Raw genomic sequence first — 17,866 nt, forward strand, 5'->3', positions numbered from 1 at the left:
GGTGTGCACACGCCACCTTGCGACTTCCTTCTGGAAACGCTCCTTTCCGAGGCCCCTCTCCATGTATGGACGTCAGCGGCACGCTGGCCGTCTCCAGCGGCTCTGCAGCGGGTCGTGGGGTTGCGGCGTTTCAGGCGTTGCTTAGTCATCACAGGGCGGCTGGGCGTTTGGGTTGCCTCCAGAGCGATGCTGCTATAAATAGCCTTGCTGCCTTCCGGTTGTGTTTTGCACCGAGTCACCCACTGCTTAGCTGTTGAACTCTTTCCTGGGGAGGGTCCTCCCTCACCGGAGAAGCGGGAATGTGCTTTCATCTCTTGGATCCTCCCCCATGCCCGCAGGGGTGCTGAGCCCGAGAAGAGCTTCCTAACAAAAACAGCCACTTCCTGAGCCTTTGCTCTCTGCCAGGCACCGGGGAAAGCATGTTCTGTGTATTTTCTCATTCAATCCTCAGGGCGTCCCTGTGCAGTAGGGGCCACTGGGATTCTCATTTTATAAATGGGAAAATCAGCACTTAAAGAGATCAGGTAATTTCACCAGTCACAGAGCCAAGTAAGCGAGCGGCAGGGCAGGGCATGGATGTGACCCAGGCCAGCGGATCCACACTCACCGGCTGGGCCCATCCCAGTGAATTCATCTGTGCCCGCAGGCAGGTGACCTCCTGTGCCCCACCAGTGCGACTCGTGGCTCGTTCCAGGCTGACCTGCAGCTTGGGAAGAACGTCCCTCACATCAGCCCCATGCGGGATCCTGTGATGGAAAGTCAGTGCCTGGGCTGCTAGCTTCAGGTAGAAGCCACCTGCGGGTGTCTGCCCGGGATGCCTGTCTGTCCCACCAGGTTCAGAGCGAGCTACGTATCCCCACTCCAGCTTCTGAGCCCCCAGAGTGAGTTTTCAGAACAGAAGATGTGGTCTTCCTGGGGTTCCCAGGGGAGAAGCGGGGCAGGAAGGACGTGGGGTTCTGCTCGCGGGGCCCTGGGCACCTCGGGCATCTTAGAGGCAGAGGACCACAGGCGTGCCCCGCGTCTGAGAAGCCCCTGCGGGCCAGCAGCAGAGGCCCTGGGGCGAAGGAGGGCTGCAGGGCCACAGCCCCAGGAGAGCAAAGGACAGCGCTTCCCCCTCCTCCTGAAACTCCTGCTTGGTGGGGCAGCTCAGGGCAGCTGCGGCCCTGGAGCGAGTCCTCGGCGGCGGCGTGGAGAAGCACGCAGCCTCCGCCCTCCTTGTCCCTCGGTCAGCTGGTCCTAACCAGGTCTGTCCCTCTCTGAGGAAAGGGGCCTCACCGAGGTGGCTCCTGCAAGACCATCGGGGCTGGAGAAGCCTTTTAGATGGCGCCTGACCTGGCCCACTGCCTTCAGGCAGGTGGGGATCCGTGCCGCCGTTTCTCCGCGGAGGCCGCCGCAGTCCAGAGGCGAGTCCACGGGCTGGACGCTGCTCGAGGCCGCACGTCCTGGGGCCACGGCTCGGCAGCGCCACAGGCTTCCTGGTGCGGCTACCCAGCAAGCACCCCGGCGTCTTTTAAGGTGGCATGATTTTTCTTTCTGATTCAAAAAGCAGCCTCTCATTTTAGAAACTGTCGAAAAAGGAAAATCAGAGCTGTCCATTATCTCATCACTGGGCCGTGGTAACCGGGGATGAACACTTCGCTCTGTTTTACGTCCTTCTTCACGCACATGCTTTTTACATAATCATGTTCACTCACATAGCATTTTGTGTAGCTTGCTTTTCTCACTTACCATTATCAGCATTTCCCCCAGTCATTCGGAGATCTTTGTAAATATGCTTCTCATAACTACATACACTTCACTTGATATCATGCCAAACTTTTCTTAACTATTTCCTTAGATAATAGTCGCTCAATTCCAGTTTTCTGCTGTTGTTCATAATTCTGGGGCTAACATTTTCGGAGTAAGCTTTGTCTGTATTTTTGCGAATTTCCATAGTCTAGATTCCCCAGGTGTGGAATGACTGGGTCAAGGTTCTTGGTAAATTGCTCTCCAGGGCAGTTGCGTCCTTTTATACTCCTGTGGCAGGGCCCGCTTCACCCCTCCAGTCTGAGAGTTCCCATTAAAATTTTAAAATATGTAATAAAAGGACCAAAGCCCATCAACGTCTGCAGGCGTGACTTTCCCCACGCCCCAGCTCCGTCAGTCACGCGGCTGATAAAGAGCATGTCCCCTATACCAGACTCTGTGCTAAGCATCTTACCTGCTTTATCTCGTGGGATCTTCCCAGCATCCCTGGCCACGTGCTGTCACTGCCAGTGCTTTGCAGGTAAGAAACCTGAGACAACAGAGAGGTTCAGCAAGTTGCCCAGAGCACACAGCTAGTGAGTGGGGAGACTGCAGTTCAAGGGTCGAACTCTTTTACCTACCTCCTCCACCCACCCATCCCCAACGCCAGGGCTAAGCTGGGCCCGGACCGCTCTGCCCCGCACGGCTCTTCCTCCTGGTTCGGAGTGAGGGCCCCACGAGGAGCTTCCTGCCTGGTTGACGTCATGGTGCATCCAGGGCTAGGCCTGCCAGGGTCAAACCAACCGAAGCAGCCGTAGCCGTCCACACTGCTGCCAGACTCAACGCCACGACGCGCTGAGCCACTCGTGATGCGCCGAGTGCTCTGCGGGGTGGAAGGTGGGGAGAACGTCACTCTCTCCGCCAGAAGCTGATAGATCAGTTGAGGGGTGAGGGGAAATACACAGATGACCGCTCTATAGGATGGACTACGTGAGGGCCTTGAAAGAGAGATCTGAGGGTCTGGGGTGGTCGGGGAAGGGAGGGGCAGCTGGCCGGAGGGCTCCACTGCGGAGGTGCCGTGTAAGCAACGTGAAGGGTGGGAAGAACTTCAGCTGGCACAGGGGGCAGGAGGGGACCCCGGGCAGAAGGCCTCACTGACCCAAGGGGTGGAAGGCTGTCGAAGAGGTGGTGGGATGTCCTGCGCGGGGAGCCGTGAGGGGCGGCGGTCGCAGGCTCAGGCTCTGCTTTTTCTCTAATTGAAGTCGAGGTGATTGACAGTGTTGTGTTCATTTCTGCTGCACGGCGGAGCGACTCAGTTACACACATTCTTTTTCATTTTCTTTTCCATAATGGTTCATCACAGGATGTTGAACATAGTTCCCTGTGCTCTACAGTAGGACCTTGTTCTTTATCCATCCTATGTGTACTAGTTTGCATCTGCTAACCCCACACTCTCCCTCCCCCACCCGCCTCCCTCTTGGCAACCACAAGGCTGTTCTCTGTGTCTCGGAGTCTGTTTCTGTTCCGTAGATAAGTTCATTTGTGTTGTATTTTAGGTTCCACATGTAAGTGATATCATACGGTATTTGTCTTTCTCTTTCTGATTTACTTCACTTAGTATGATCATCTCTAGGTCCATCCATGTTGCTGCAAATGGCATTATTTCATCCCTTTTTATGGCCGAGTAACATTCCATTGTATATATATATGTGCTACATCTTCTTCATCCATTCATCTGTCGATGGACGCCTTAGGTTGCTTCCATGTCCTGGCTATTGTAAATAGAGCTGCAGTGAACATTGTGGTACATGACTCTTTTTGAGTTATGGTTTTCTCAGGGTATATGCCCAGGAGTGGGATTGCTGGGTCATATGGTAGCTCTATTTTTAGTTTTTTGAGGAACCTCTGTACTGTTCTCCATTGTGGCTGCAGCAATTTACATTCCCACCAACAGTGCAGGAGGGTTCCCTTTTCTCCACACCCTCTCCAGCAGTTATTGTTTGTAGACTTGTTAACGAGGGCCATGCTGACCGTGTGAGGTAGGCTGTGCTCTCGACGTGGGCTGCAGGACCAGAGGTTGTGTCACCACCCAGGGGGACAACACCAGATGCCCGTGGGGCTGGAGGGGAGCGCTTGAATTCAGGCGGGAGATGGAGGGATCGAACAGTGAAGGTGGATGTGAGAATTGGGAGCAGGAGGACACTTGAGGGTCTTTGGAGATGGAATTTACGAGCCTGGGTGATGGGATGAGAAGGAGCGGCTCATGATGGCCGGGGTCCCTAATTCCTCTCTTTCCTGCCTGCCCCCGCCATCAATCCTGTTGGCTCCGCCTCTGCCACACATCCTGGGGGTGTCAGTCCCCCCAGCTCCCCAGCCACCACCCCGGCCAGAACCCCCTATGGCTTGTGTTCACTGCATTCACTTCCAGCGGACCCCTCAGCTTCCACAACGGCTGTGCCCACGCCCCTCCCTGTGACCAGAGTCACGGGGAATCCTGTGATTTGTTGTCTGAACCAGGACACTTTTAAGAGTGAAAGGAGGCACGTTGATGAATTACACCAGGCAAAAGATATAAACCAGGACTGTCCTGGGCAAACCTGGACCTACGGACTTTCTAGCCGAGGGGTCATTTGCAAACGTGAGTCACGTCACGTCACTTTTCTGCCTACCGGCTTCAGCTCTGCATGTCGTCACCCCAGATGTCCGCCCGATCTCGGTCCTCCCTCTGCCTCTCCCTGTGCTCTGGCCACGTAGGCCTTTCCGTTCCAAGAACTCACACCTGCCAATCCCGATGCCGGAGCGTCCTCCCCTGGACCTTCATGAGGCTGGTTCCTCCCCACCCTTCACGTCTCTTCCACAGACAGCCCTCTCGTGACCTTGCGGTAACTCATGCCCATCGCCCCAGTCAGTTCTCCTGCAGTTCATTACCACCTGAAAGTAAGTTATTCACTGACTTTTGTTTCCGAACCAACAGGTAAAGAGTTTGGAAGTTCTCACTCCCATCCTTAACGATAAGAAGAAGTTGGCCAAACTGAAAATTAACACCTTTTCTTTGACCCATTAGAGCAGAGGTCCCCAGCCTTTCTGGCACCAGGGACCGGTTTCCTGGAAGACAGTTTTTCCACGGACAGGGTGGGAGGGGATGGCTCAGGCGGTCATGCGAGCGATGGGGAGCGACGAGGGGCGGTGGGGAGCGGCAGGGAGAGACGGGGAGCGGTGGGGAGCGATGGGGAGAGATGGGGAGTGGTGGGGAGCCGTGGGGAGTGGTGGGGAGCCGTGGGGAGCGGTGGGGAGCGACGGGGAGCGGTGGGGAGCGGTGGGGAGCGGTGGGGAGAGGTGGGGAGCGGCGGGGAGAGGTGGGGAGCGGCGGGGAGAGGTGGGGAGCGACGGGGAGCGCTGGGGAGCCGTGGGGAGCGGTGGGGAGCGACGGGGAGCGGTGGGGAGCGGCGGGGAGAGGTGGGGAGCGGCGGGGAGAGGTGGGGAGCGACGGGGAGCGGTGGGGAGCCGTGGGGAGCGACGGGGAGCGGTGGGGAGCCGTGGGGAGTGGTGGGGAGCGGCGGGGAGAGGTGGGGAGTGACGGGGAGAGACGGGGAGCGACAGAGAGCAATGGGGAGTGACGGGGAGTGACGGGGAGCGATGGAGAGCGACGGGGAGCGACCAGGAGTAGTGGAGAGCGGCAGGGAGAGACAGGGAGCGGTGGGGAGCCGTGGGGAGCGGTGGGGAGCAGCGGGGAGAGGTGGGGAGCGACGGGGAGCGGTGGGGAGCGGCGGGGAGAGGTGGGGAGTGACGGGGAGAGACGGGGAGCGATGGAGAGCGATGGGGAGCGACGGGGAGTGACGGGGAGCCATGGGGAGCGACGGGGAGCGACCGGGAGTGGTGGGGAGCGGCAGGGAGAGACAGGGAGCGGTGGGGGGCTGTGGGGAGAGGCGGGGAGCGACGGGGAGTGGTGGGGAGCGACGGGGAGCGACAGGGAGCCATGGGGAGCGGTGGGGAGTGACGGGAAGAGACGGGGAGCGACAGGGAGAGACAGGGAGCGACGGGGAGCGGCGGGGAGAGACGGGGAGCGGTGGGGAGCCGTGGGGAGTGGTGGGGAGCGACGGGGAGCGGTGGGGAGCGACAGGGAGAGATGGGGAGCCATGGGGAGCGATGGGGAGTGGCAGATGGAGCTTCGCTGCTCACTCGCTGCTCACCTCCTGCTGTGCAGCCCGGTTCCTAAAAGGCCGTGGACCAGCACCGTCCACGGTCTGGAGGTCGGGGACCCCTGCATTAGAGAACTGAGGTTTCTGGGCAAACCACAGCCCTGAGGTCTGCAGAGAATCCAGAGAGGCACGGCTGAGAGCTTGTTACCCAAAGCCAAAGCCGCTGGACCCATAAACTGGTAGGGACACGTCAACGGCCGTTTCAGTGACTTGCTGGAGGCTGAGTGTGCACTTGTGTGAGAGCACCCAATTCCTGGGGAGTGCGGCCTTCAGGGGACCCCCCCCACCCTTCTTCGGGCTTTACCCCCAGAAACCCCACCGGGTTGTCCTGGAGAAGGTCTGAGACCCACGGCTATGGCTGAAGTGAAGGAAGAGTGGCCCTTGTGAGATATACCAGAGCGCTCTCTGTGGCTTCACCGTAGCTAGCCTTGTCCGGGGGCTGGGAAGAGCATCCCTGCCCAGGCCTTCCTGCCTCACTACACAAAACGAAACGCTGTGAAGGTCACAGACAAGAGGCACACACCCCCTACAGGACTGAGATTTAGTTAGAAGATGATGGCGCTTTTCCCTCTCCTCCACTTTTCCACACCAGCAGGGCTCCCCATAACAACAGTGGGTTGCAGCTGAGAGGGTTACAAGACACAGTCCCTCTGAGAAGGAGGATGGAGAGAAGCCCAAGATCAAGAGTGGAGACAAAAACCAGACATGGGGACCCTGGGGGGATTTAAAGTCTGTGGCGCTTATAGCTGCAAAAAACATTAAACAAAGCCAACCTGTAGCCAGATTATCATAAATCCTTACAGAAGAGGCCTGTTTGCCTCAGTTTCTATTATCCAGTGCAGCACGTCCAGCTTTCAACAAAAATAATCATAAATTCCACCCAAAACCAAAGAAAAACAGATTGAAGAGACAAAAGATGCATCAAAAAAGCAGACTCAGATGTAACACAGATGGTAAAAATGATCATTCAGGGAATTTAACTGAGATTAATTTGTTCAGGGCTCTAATGGAAAAGTAGACCACATGCAAGTACAGATGGGGATGTAAGCAGAGAGATACGGAAGACGCAAAAGGAAATGCTAGGAAGAAAAAGAAAACAAACAGGAATGAGGAGTGTCTTTGATGGATTCATCAATACACTCAACACAGCTGAGGAAAGAAGCCATGAGCTCGAAGGTAGACCAATAGAAACTTCCCAAACTTAAATACAACAACAACAACAAAGAATTTTTTTTAAAAAATCCAAAACATCCAAGGATGGAGACAATTATAAAAGATGTGACACACACCTGATGGGAATACCAGATGGAGGACTGAGTAGAACAAATATTTGAAGTAAGAATGGCAGAGAACTTTCCAAAATTAATGACACAGCAAACCGCAGATCCAGGAAGCTCGGTGCAATTAAACTAGCTCCCTTTGTGTTTGCCGCTTATTGCCTGCCCTGGCCCATCGGGACCCCACGATTGTGTAGGCTCTCTGAGAGCATCCGTCGTCTTCATTTCTGTAGCTCTGGAGTCCAGACAGGGCCTGACGCACAGTAGGTGCTCAGTAAAGATTTATTGACTGAATGAAGGAGTCAGATGGGTTTTGAGACTGGGTGCCGCCATAGCCTGGGCGTGTGCCCTGTGATCTCCTTGGTTCCCGGTGGTCACCGTGCCAGTTTTGGCACCATGGCTTCCCACCTAGATGACACCAGAGGCCTCAGGACCCGTCTGCTGGTTCTACCTGTTTCCCTCCAATCCACAGTCCACGCTTCAGCTAGGGTGGTCTCGATCAACAAAAATGTCAGTCCTTTCATTTTTCTCATTTCAAATCCTTCCACAGCTCTTTATTGCATTCATGATAAACAAACAAACAAACAAACAAAAAAACCCAATTCCTGGGCATGTGCACAAGACAGCTCATTATTTTACCTGCTGTCCTGGCCAGTGTCACTGCATGCCCCTGTCCGAGTGTCACTGACCAGGGTTCTTGGCCTCCTGAATCGGTTGAAATTGATAAGAGGCCAGACAAGAAATGCAGACAAGGGTTTACTGGGGCCCCTGCTGCAGCAGGGGGGAGCGAGAACAAGTAACAGGTTCCCTTGCTCACTCCCCAAGCGGGGAGTCTGATGCAGACTGGGCCCTGCTGCTTCAAAGGCACTGGGAAGGCCTCTGGAACCCCTTCCGCTCTGAGCTGGTTTGGTGCCTTTCGTTTCAAAGCGCCCATGCCTCCCACACGACCTCATTTCTCCTCACAGAGTCCGTGCCAGGGCAGAAAACAGGCATGTGACAGAGGGGACGTGAGGAAACTGAGCAGAGGAGAAGAGATGCTGTGGCCTGCCAGGCCCCGGAGGAGCTTGGGCAGGGAAGCTGCGGCCAGACCCCCGCCCTGGGTGCTGCTGCTGGGCCCCCTGGGCTGAGGAGGAAGGGGGCCCGTGACTTCAGGGTCCTGCCAGGCAGGGAGGAATCCGAGCGCTAATTTGAAAATTCTCCCTCGTAGTCCTGACAGGTACAAAATCTATGAAAACCTGTGGTTAAGATGATTTTCCTGATCATGCCTTTTTCTTTGGTTATTCAGCAAGTTGAATAGATGATTATGACTCATTCCCCCCAAGGGTGGCTGATTAAATATTTGGTAAATAGAATTTAGCGCTTTTCACCCACAGAGAGCTTTCCTGACATTAACTGATTGCTTCTAAGAAAGGTATCACCTTCCTTCTGTGGATGGCAAACCTGGCCAATGGGAGACATTCACAGAAGCCAGGAAGGAAAATGTGTACAGGGGACAGATGCTGAGGGCAAGACGATCCGTGGCCCACGGAACCCCCCGATGTGGGGCAGTTTCATTCAACTGTGAAATTTCTCGCCGCAGGGCTGGCCTCACGAGGTGGATTTGCTTCTGGGAAGGTTCCCGGGGCGCGGGCAGCAGGGGATGGAGAGGAGGCAGCGGGATGGGAGCCCCTCCCCTCGGGTCACCGGATTCAAGTTCTCTGTGCTGGAAACAAATTAACCGGCAGAGATCGGGTCGCTCGGGGTCAGCTAGGGCCCTGCGGGGGAGGTCTTAGCCCCAGCCCGACCCCGACCCCTGTGCCCAAGAGCGGGCGCTGCTTTAGGGACGGTGACTCGGGGCGAGGCGGGGTGGGGGAGTGGGGGCGGGGCGGCCCGGCTCCTCCGCGTCCGCTGCGAGCCACAGCGCCACCTGCTGGCCCCGCCGCTCTTCGCTCCGCGCTGCGGACCCTGGGCCAGACGTCCTACTTCTGTCGTTTCCCTACTTCCTCCCCAGGGCCAGTCCAGGCTCTGAGTTCTGGTTTTTCAGCCGGAAGAATGCAGTTGACACGTTATTTCAAAATTAATATAAATTAATTGGCCAGAGTACCATTTGGATATAAACAGCAAACATCTCCCCCTAAGACATCACCCCTGGGTTAAATTCAGTGTTAAAGAAGAAATTTCAGCCTTGACTGGTCCTTGGGAATGAGGTCTCACCTACCCCAGGGGACGTGGAAGTCCTTCCACCCTGGGGGCGCTGGGGGAAGCGCTCTGTCTGGGCGTGGGTTTCTGCATGAGCACTGTTTTCTCCCTTAAGCTGCGCGCCTGTTTGGGGCTGCCTGGGGGGGAGGGTCCGATGGAGATGGCGGGTTTTGGCGCAGTTACGAGGTCTGCTGTGCGGAGACCCCCCCGCGAGGCCTGGCTCCGCCACCCCTCCCGCCCAGGGTCTCTATTATCCCCTCCAAGTGCACAGAGATGAGAAGCCTCGGTTGTTCTCCGAGTTCTGAATTACTCCCCAGGCTGACAGGTCCTTTCTCCTAGAAGGCAAGGCATTCAGCTTCTCCTTCCCACCCTGGTGCCACGCGGGAAGCACTCGCTAGCACCCAATCTGTTACTTCCTACAACCTTATGTGGGGTGGGTACTGCCATCGGCAATCCCATCCTGTGGGTGAGAATAAAGCTGGGGCACAGAGAGGGTGAGGAACTTGCTCAAGGTCAACAGTTGTAAGGGGCAGGACAGGGACGGGCACCGGAGAGCCCGGGGCCTGTGTCCTTGCCCTGGGTGACCCCCCCCGCCCCTTCCCCCCCGGGTACTGTGTTTCCAGCACCCACAGCTCCGCCGGGTATCTTAGACTCTGACATGGAAGGCAGTGGGTATGGGGGACAGGTGGGTAAATTGGGGACTTTTTTTCTTTATTTTATTGAAGTATGGTTGATTTACAATGTTGTGCTAATTTCTTCTGTACAGGCAAGTGACTCAGTTATACATATATATATATATATATATATATATATATATATATATATATATATATATACATTCTTTTTTATATTCTTTTCCATTACGGTTTATCCCAGAAGACTGGATATAGTTCCCTGTGCTCTACAGTAGGACCTTGTTGATCCATCCTATATATAATAGTTGGCATCTGCTCATCCCAAACTCCCACTCCATCCATCTCTGTACCGCTCCCCCACCCTCCAAACCCCCGGCAACCACAAGTCTGATCTCTATGTCTGTGAGTCTGTTTCTGTTTTGTAGATAAGTTCATTTGTGTCATATTTTAGGTTCCACATATAAGTGATATCATATTATATTTGTCTTTCTCTTTCTCACTTACTTCACTCAGTATGATAATCTCTAGATCCATCCATGTTGCTGCAAATGTCATTATTTCACTCTTTTTCATGGCTGAGTAATATTCCATTGTATATATGTACCTCATCTTCTTTATCCATTCATCTGTCAATGGACATTTAGGTTGTGTCCATGTCTTGGCTATTGTGGATAGTGTTGCTATGAACATTAGGGGTGCATGTATATTTTTGCATTATAGTTTTGTCCAGATATATGCCCAGAAGTGGGATTGCGGGATCATATTGGCAGCTCTATTTTCAGTTTTCTGAAGAAACTTCATACTGTTCCCCATAGTGGCTGCACCAACTTACATTCCCACCAACAGTGTAGGAGGGTTCCCTTTTCTCCACACCCTCTCCAGCATTTGTTATTTGTAGACTTGTTAATGATGGCCATTCTGACCAGTGTGAGCTGGTACCTCATTGTGGTTTTGATTTGCATTTCTCTAATAATTAGTGATGTTGAGCAGCTTTACATGTGCCTATTGGCCATCTCTATGTCTTCTTTGGAGAAATGTCTATTTAGGTCTTCTGCCCATTTTTTGATTGGGTTGTTTGTTTTTTTGTTGTTGAGTTGTATAAGCTGTTTGTATATTTTGGAAATTAAGCCCTTGTCAGTCACATCATTTGCAAATATTTTCTCCCATTCCAAAGGTTGTCTTTTCATTTTGCTCATCGCTTCCTTTGCTGTGCAAAAGCTTCTAAGTTTGATTAGGTCCCATTTGTTTATTTTTCTTTTTGTTTCTATTGTCTTGGGAAACTGACATAAGAAAACACTGATATGATTTATGTCAGAGAATGTTTTGCCTATGTTCTCTTCTAGGAGTTTTATGGTGCCATGTCTTGTATTTAAGTCTTTAATCCATTTTGAGTTTATTTTTGTGCATGGTGTGAGGGTGTGTTCTAACTTCATTGATTTACATGCAGCTGTCCAACTTTCCCAGCACCACTTGCTAAAGAGACTTTTTCCCATTTTATATTCTTGCCTCCTTTGTTGAAGATTGACTATAGGTGTGTGTGTTTATTTCTGGGCTCTCTGTTCCGTTGATCCGTATATTCTGTTTTTGTACCAGTACCACACTGTTTTGATTACTGTAGCTTTGTAATATTATCTGAATTCTGGGAGAGTTATGCCTCCTGCTTTGTGTTTTTCCCCTCAGGATTGCTGGGGCATTTCTGGGTCTTTTATGGTTCCATATAAATTTTTGGATTATTTGTTCTAGTTCTGTGAAAAATGTCATGGGTAATTTGATAGGGATTGCATTAAATCTGTAGATTGCTTTGAGTAGTATTGCCATTTTAACAATATTCTTCCAATTCAAGAGCATGGGATATCTTTCTTCCATTTCTTTGAATCATCTTCAGTTTCCTTTACTACTGTTTTATAGTTCTCAGCATATAAGCCTTTCACCTCCTTGGTCAGGTTTATTCCCATGTATGTTTTTGGGGGGGTGCAATTTTAAGAGGTATTATTTTTTTTTTACATTCCATTTCTGATATTTCATTGTTGGTGGAAAGAAATGCAACTGATAACTGTATGTTAATCTTGTATCCTTCTACCTTGCTGAATTCGTTTATCAGTTCTAGTAGTTTTTGTGGGGCGTCCTCAGGGTTTTCTATATATAGTATCATATCATCTGCATATAGTGACAGTTTTACCTCTTCCCTTCCAATTTGGATAACTTTTATTTCTTTTTCTTGTCTGATTGCTGTGGGTAGGACTTCCAGTACTATGTTGAATAGAAGAGGTGATTGTGGGCATCCTTGTCTTGTTCCAGACTTTAGCAGGAAGGCCTTCAGCTTTTCACATTGAGTATTATATTGGCTGTGGGTTTGTCATAAATAGCTTTTATTATATTGAGATATGTTCCCTCTCTACCGCCTTTGGTAAGAGTTTTTTTAATCATGAATGAATGTTGAAGGCTTTTTCTGCATCTGTTGAGGTGATCATGTGGTTTTTGTCTTTTGTTTATGTGGTGTATTACATTGATTGATTTGTATATGCTGAACCATCCTTGTGAACTAGGGATGAATTCCACTTTGTCCTGGTGTATGATCTTTTTTATGTGTTGTTGGATTCAGTTGGCTAATATTTTGTTGAGAATTTTTGCATCTATATTCATCAAAGATATTGGCCTGTAATTTTTTTTTTTTTGGTGGTATCTTTGTCTGGTTTTGGTATCAGGGTGATGGTGGCTTCATAGAATGTCTTTGGGAGTGGTCTCTCCTCTTCAATTTTTTGGAAGAGTTTGAAAAGGATCCGTATAAGTTCTTCTTTGTATGTTTGGTAGAATTCCCCTGTGAAGCCATCTGGTCCCGGACTTCTGTTTGTAGGGAGTTGTTTTTTTTGTTTTTTGTTTTTTTTTAGTTACAGATTCTCTCTCACTTCTAGTGATTGGTCTGTTCAAATTATCTGTTTCTTCTTGATTCAATTTTGGTGGGCTGTATGTTTCTAGAAACTTGTCCATTTCTTCTAGGTTGTTGTATTTGTTGGCATATAATTGTTCATAGTATTCCCTCGTGGTTTTTTGTATTGCTGCAGTATCAGTTGTTATCTCTCCATTTTCATTTCTTATTTTGTTTCTTTGGGTTTTCTCTCTTTTCTTCTTGGTGAGCCTGGCCAGAGGTTTGTCGATCTTGTTTACCCTTTAAAGAACCAGCTCTTGGTTTTATTGCTTTTTTTTTTTTCTATTGTTTTTAATCTCTATTTTATTTTTTTCCTCTCTGATCCTTATTATTTCCTTCCTTCTGCTGACTTTAGGTTTTGTTTGTTCTTCTTTTTCTAATTATTTAAGTGGTAGGTTAGGTTGTTTAGTTGAGATTTTTCTTATTTTTTGAGGAAGGCCTGTATCATTATGAACTTCCCTCTAAGAACTACTTTTGTTGCATCCCATAGATTTTGTATGGCTGCATTTTCATTGTCATTTGTCTCAAGGTATTTTTAAATTTCCTCTTTGATTTCATCTTTGATCCACTGGTTTTTTAGTAGCTTGTTGTTTAGTCTCCATGTAATCATTTTTTCCTCATTTCTTTTTCTGTGGTTAATTTCGAGCTTCATGCTGTTGTTGTCAGAAAAGATGCTTGAGATAATTTCTATACTCTTAAAATTTGTTGAGGCTTGTTTCATGCCCTAGTATGTGGTCAATCCTAGAGAATGTTCCATGTGCACTTGAAAAGAATGTATATTTTGGTGTTTTTGGATGTAATGTCCTGAAAAATCAATTAAGTCTAACTGTTCTATTGTGTCATTTAGGATCTCTGTTGCCTTATTGATTCTCCGTCTGGAAGACCTGTCCACTGACGTGAGTGGGGTGTTAAAGTCTCCTACTATTATTGTATTTCTATCAATTTCTCCCTTTGCGTCTGTTCGTATTTGTTGTATTTGGATGCTCCTATATTAGGTGTATATATGTTGACAAGTGTAAAATCCTCTTCTTGTGTTGATGCATTTATCGCTATATAGTGTTCTTCCTTATCCTTCTTTATGGCCTTTGTTTTAAAGTCTATTTTGTCTGATATGAGTACTGCTACCCCTGCTTTCTTGTCATTTTTGTTTGCATGAAATATCTTTTTCCATTCCCTCACTTTCAATATATGTGTGTGCTTTGCCCTAAAGTATGTCTCTTGTAGGCAGCATTATTGTAGGTTCCAGTTTTTTAATTTTTATCCAGTCTGCCATTCTGTGTCTTTTGATTGGAGCATTTAGTCCATTGACATTTAAGGTAATTATTGATAGATATGTATTTATTGCCATTTTAAACCTTGTTTTCCCATTGATTTTATATTTCTTCCTTGTCTCTTTTTCTTTATGTTTTTCCTATTGTGGTTTGGTGATTTTTTTTTATTATACGTATGTTCTTTTCTTTTTGGTTTTGTGAATCTGTTTTATGTTTTTAATTTGTGGTTACCCTGTTTTTCAAGTATGTTAATCCCTTCCTATTGTCTACTTGCCTTAGACTGGCAGTCATATAGGCTCAAACACATTCTAGGAAAAAAGAAACTTACATGTCCTTACTCTTCTCGCCGCACTTGATGACTTTGACGTCCTCTTTTACCCCTTCGTGTTCGTCCTTTTGCTGTTCATCGTGGTTATCGTCACTTTCACAGAAAGTTTTTGATTTGATTTTTGTTTTTTTAACCTGTGTACTGGCTCATTTAAGTGATTTGCTTTCCAATTGTGATTTTCTCTTTCGTATAGATTCTTACTTGTTTTCTATTTAGAAAAGACCTTTCAATATTTCCTTTAGAATAGGTTTAGTATTGCTGTATTCTTTTAGTTTTTGCTTGTCTGAGAAACTCTTTAACTCTCCTCCTGTTCTAAACGATAATCTTGCTGGGTAGAGTATCCTAGGTTGCAGATTTTTTCCCTTTCAGGACTTTGAATATACCTTGCCACTCCCTTCTGGCCTGCGGCGTTTCTGTAGAGACGCTGTTTCCCTTGTAATTGACTCTTTGTGTTCCTCTTGCCGCCTTTAGAATCCTCTCTTTAACTTTTGCCTTTTTTATTATAAAATGTCTTGGTGTAGGTCTGTTTCGGTTTATTTTGTTTGGGATCCTCTGTGCTTCCTGTACCTGGATGTCTGTTTTCTTCTTTAGGTTTGGGACGTTTTCTGCCATAATTTCTTCAAATATATTTTCGATCCCCTTTTCTCTTTCTTCCCCTTTTGGAATCCCTATTACATGTAGATTGGTACACTTTATATTATCTCATAGGTCTCAGATTGCTTTCATTTTTTTTTTTTTTAATTTGGCTTTCTGTCTGCTATCCTGATTGGGTGATTTCCATTATTCTATCTTCCAGGTCACTTATTCTTTCTTCTGCATTATTAATTCTGCTATTCATTGCCTTTAGCTCAGCTTTCATCTCTGCAAATGAGTTTTCTCATTTTTCTTGCTTACTCGTTATATCTTCTAGTTCCTTTTTTTACAGTAATCTGCATTTCTGTCAATAGCCTTTCTTAATTCCTTCAGTATTTTCATTATCTCCTTTTTGAAATTGGTGTCTATTAAACTGAAGAGGTCTGTTTCATTGTTATTTCTGGGGAATTCTCTTGGTCTTTTCACTGGTGTAGTGGTTCCCCTGCTTCTTCATTTCACTCATATGTCTCTTACTCTGGGAGTTTAGGAGAAGCAGTTATCTGCTGTGGTCTTGGAGGGCCGTTTGTATGCGGGAGCGACCCTGTGTAGCTTGTGTGGGTGTAATAGACTTGGCGTGCAGGTGTTTTTAGTACTGACGCCCGTCGCCTGCTTCCTCGGCGTGTGCTGATCATCGTCCCCGTATAGGGGGTGTGCAGACGTGGTGGCCGGCGCCCAGTCCTGGGGTTCTTGGTGGCTGGGGAGGCCCAGGCCTGCCCCCGGAGCATGCGAGGGGAGTGGAGGCGGCTCTCGACCACTCCTGGAGCCCGTGCGGGCGGCGTCCTGCCCTCTGCGAGTGTGTGCACAGGGAAGAAGGCTACGATCCAGGTCCCGCCCCTTCCTTCGTGCACCCCCAAACAGTCGCGCCTGGCCTCTAAGGCGGCCCATGCTTCCTCTGCCTACACCCTCACTTGCGGTTGCACCAGATGCCAGCCTGCCCGGGCTGCTTCTGCACAGCCAACCCAAGTCCCCTCTCTGGGTCTGACCTCCGAAGCCCGAGTTCCAGCCCCCAGCCCCCACCTGCGCCGGCGGACTCGCGCCTCAGGCTGGGGGCTGCAGCGCGGCAGCACTGACTGTCTGTGCAGTTCTCCCTCTGCTCTGGCTGCCGCGCACCGGCTGCCGTGCTCTCCTCTGAGGCTCTGAAGCTCCCCTGTGTCCCGGCTGGTCTCCCCGTCTCCTCTTCCTTAGCTTCCTCCCCCGGGCACAGGTCCCATCCCGATTCCTTTCTTCCTTTCCTTCTTTTTTCCTACCCGGGTACGTGGAGATTTTCTTGCCCTTTCAGCAGTCTGAGGTCTTCTGCCAGCGTTCAGTAGGTGTTCTGTGAGACTCGTTCCACGTGTAGATGTATTTCTGATGCATTTGTGGGAGAAGGTGAGCTCCACATCCTACTACTTCTCCATCTTGATTGCTTCCCCCTGCATTGACTTTTTATAAGTAAAGGAGGAAGTAAAGTAGGGCTTTTTCTTTGGGTCAAACACTGTACCAATATATTCAATTTCCCATTATTTCAGTTCTCAGTTTGACGTTCCGTTATTCGCATTTGAATCATGACCTTGACCTTGACTTGTGATTGTCCCCCTGACCCTTACTAGTCGCTCACCACACTGCTGGTCTGCTTTGCACAGAGGCCTGTATGGAGGCTTCTGGCCCTGACTCTGGATCTGGACCTCAGATCAAGAAAGGCCTTTGAAAACCAATCCCCAAAGCCTCCCTCTGGGCCCTGGCTGGATGCCGCTCACCCTCTGTGAGGAGCACTGAATGCTGACCTGGGCCTTCACACTGCGCCCCGCGTGGCCGCAGAACCTCACACACACCCAGACCAACATCCAGAGACCAGCGTCTGAGCCCTGCTGTTGATGGGAGATGAACATGCCAAAGAACAAATGCAATTTTTCCCTTGGAAAAAACCCAAAACATGAGCATACATCCCTATGTTAGTTGATGTAAAGAAGAATCTAGAAGACTGTAAATCAAACTACTAAAGTACTTGTATATGGGAAGGGGTGACGAAGACACTGTCTTTGGCCGAGCTTGAGTCAGGCTACTCTGAGCCTGTCCTCGGGCATGGCCTCCAGGACAGGCCCACCTGTGGCAAGGTCCTCACCCTTGATGTCTGATCACCCTTGTTACCTGATCGGGTGTCTCCACCACCCCAAGGTGCTGTCTGCTCACCCGGACCTGCACTCAGCAAGAGTCCTCTTAGGTTGATGTGGCCAGACCCCCCCCACCCTGCTGTTTCCTCTTGGTGATCCTCCGTCCACCGATGCCCACACCTCCACCTCTGCTTCTTCACTGTAAATCCCCACTCTTCCTTCTGTGTCTGGAGTTGCGCCCAGTCTCTCTCTCCTTCAGCAGCGGCCCCTACACCTATCAGGATTGTCCTGAGTAACGTCTGCCGTCCTGTCCTTTTTTGGGGGGTGGGGGAGGGCACAGCTCACAGCTTGTGGGATCTTAGTTCCCCAACCAGGGATTGAACCCGGGCCTCCTGCAGTGGAAGCGCTGAATCCTAACCACCAGACCACCAGGGAAGTTCCTGCCTTCCTGTCTTGACCAGTGTCATGAATGATTACTTCTTTAACAGCAAGAATAGCTATGATTTTCCATCCCTAAATTATGTATCTCCTTACAATGCTGACATTTCCCACATAGATCGGTGTTACTATGTTTTTGAAGCAGCACCCTCGTGGCATGACGTCA

Source organism: Balaenoptera physalus (genome assembly GCF_965194825.1).
Source record: "Balaenoptera physalus genome assembly, chromosome: 2".
In the NCBI taxonomy this organism is placed as follows: domain Eukaryota; kingdom Metazoa; phylum Chordata; class Mammalia; order Artiodactyla; family Balaenopteridae; genus Balaenoptera; species Balaenoptera physalus.